General features: G+C 33.2%; 1 protein-coding gene across 2 annotated transcripts in view; it reads right to left on the reverse strand.

The window, feature by feature from the left end:
* LOC119592991 overlaps positions 1-2,041 on the reverse strand; it is a gene marked incomplete in the record, with an annotated part of 24,527 nt that overhangs the window by 7,726 nt on the left and 14,760 nt on the right.

The following is a 2,041-nucleotide window of genomic DNA, read 5'->3' on the forward strand; positions in this document are numbered from 1 at the left end:
TCCATTTGAATATTACCAGTATTGTTTCCTTTCTATTTCCAGCTATCAGTTGCAATCAGGTCTGTTCATTTGTCCATTTGCTTTCTTACAAATATGCTTAGTTTTTCAGAAATCACTTATAAATCACAACATTCATGACTTGCCCTTTCCAGACAAACAATATCCACAAATCAGATAAAAAATGGTATTTATAATATATAGTATATTTAGGAATCCAGTTCTTCCTAAACTTTTTATTTGCAAAACTGCATGATCACATATTTTCTACATTCACTAGTTCATCTGTGTTTGGTCTTTTTTTAGCAAAAGTAATTAATCATCAAATGGCACAGCTAATCATTAAATCATTTGCTCTTTCGAGGAATCTGGCCTTTTTTAATGGCTATTGAGGTTCCAAGAAGAAATTATAAAATGACAATACAGGTGAAACCGAGTCAAGTGTATCACTGGAGATCAACTTCTATTGGGCGTCCGTGTTTCAAAGCATTGGATAATGGTCAAATACACAATATTTAGTTTCCTTCTATGAGATAACCTCCATTTTCTTCTTCATAAATCTCCCTAAACACTGCAGGCATGTTTGACATCCACAACCACTAAACATTATGGCTTTACTGCCAAACATGACATTCCCAGAGACATACAGAATACATTGACTACTGAGAGGTATTTGCTGCAACATCTTAGTATGTGTGTTGGTGGCAGATATTGTAATCTATTAATGGATACTAAAATGCCAATAACAACCAGCACAATCTTACAGCTATGTTCAAATTGTATATTCTCATATTTTATCGTCTGATGATGTCATATCGTTAATATTGTAAAGGTGGAGAAATTTGCGGCTATTACTGTTTACTTTTAGAACACAATAACAGCCGAATTTATCACTAACAATTAATTCTCCAATAATATAGGCACTTCCTTGGGTGTTGCTACACAGCATGGATGTCCAGTACACTGAAAGTAGGCTACCGCTATTGTGATGAAATAAACAGACACTGCAGTCTGTTATTTAAGAGATCACTGATGTAAATATAATACTTAATGTATACATCATATATTTCACAGATCTAATTCTAAGTCCATATGTAATTCAACACCTTTCCATACTTGTTTATATGTTTGCTTCCATAATAGCAAACATATAAAGCTACAATACTTAGTCTCCAGTTATGGTAGACCACATGTACTTGGATGTAGTGGTTGTTTGTGTGTTGTCACTGAAATGTGCACCAACCCTTACCATGAATATGAAAAACAAACACACAAAAAGGAAGAAAGTCAGGCTACTAAATTTTAGAAAATATTCACACAACTCTTCGAGCACTACACTACATAAACCTTATAGATAAAACCAAACAAAATGCATGTATATACTGTTACCTATGACCTTGCACTACATTTCTTTTGTATAGCGAACTTGAAACTGGTGTAATTTTCTGATAAAAAGGATCATACAGATTAAACATTAAGTAAAGCAGTAAAATGTCACTCATCCTCTTGGTAATCCAAAATAAAACAAATACCTTTTTTTCCTATTTTACCTATTCTACATTATACAGGTTGTTCTCTCCCATGTAATACCCCTTTCCATCTTGCCATTGTGACATTATCTAAACTGCTAACAAACACTTTGTCTTTCAGTAACTATGTTGAGCGTGCAACCCTTTCTGACCCCAATGAAGTAAGGATGACAAACATTATTAGAAGGATAAAAGAGAAAGAGAAAATAGAACAAAAGTACAAACTGGGTATAGCAGTTAAAATGTTAAACTCATAACAAGGTTGTGTGTGAATACTTGTCATATCCAATGAAAGAAGTTAGCTCCATAATGCTTAGTAGGACATATCAATCATGAGAATAATCAGAACTTTCTCTCTATCACCTGTTATCCTGATTTCACTGTGATGATTCTTGAAAAGTGATAAAAATGTGAACGAGTAATCTGACGAACCAAGATAAGACTGATTTTGTTGATTTTAATATATTCTTCAAAGATGTATAATGAAGACTGTCTTGTGAAATGAATAGCTTTGC

Source organism: Penaeus monodon, chromosome 31 (assembly GCF_015228065.2).
Source record: "Penaeus monodon isolate SGIC_2016 chromosome 31, NSTDA_Pmon_1, whole genome shotgun sequence".
Taxonomy (NCBI): domain Eukaryota; kingdom Metazoa; phylum Arthropoda; class Malacostraca; order Decapoda; family Penaeidae; genus Penaeus; species Penaeus monodon.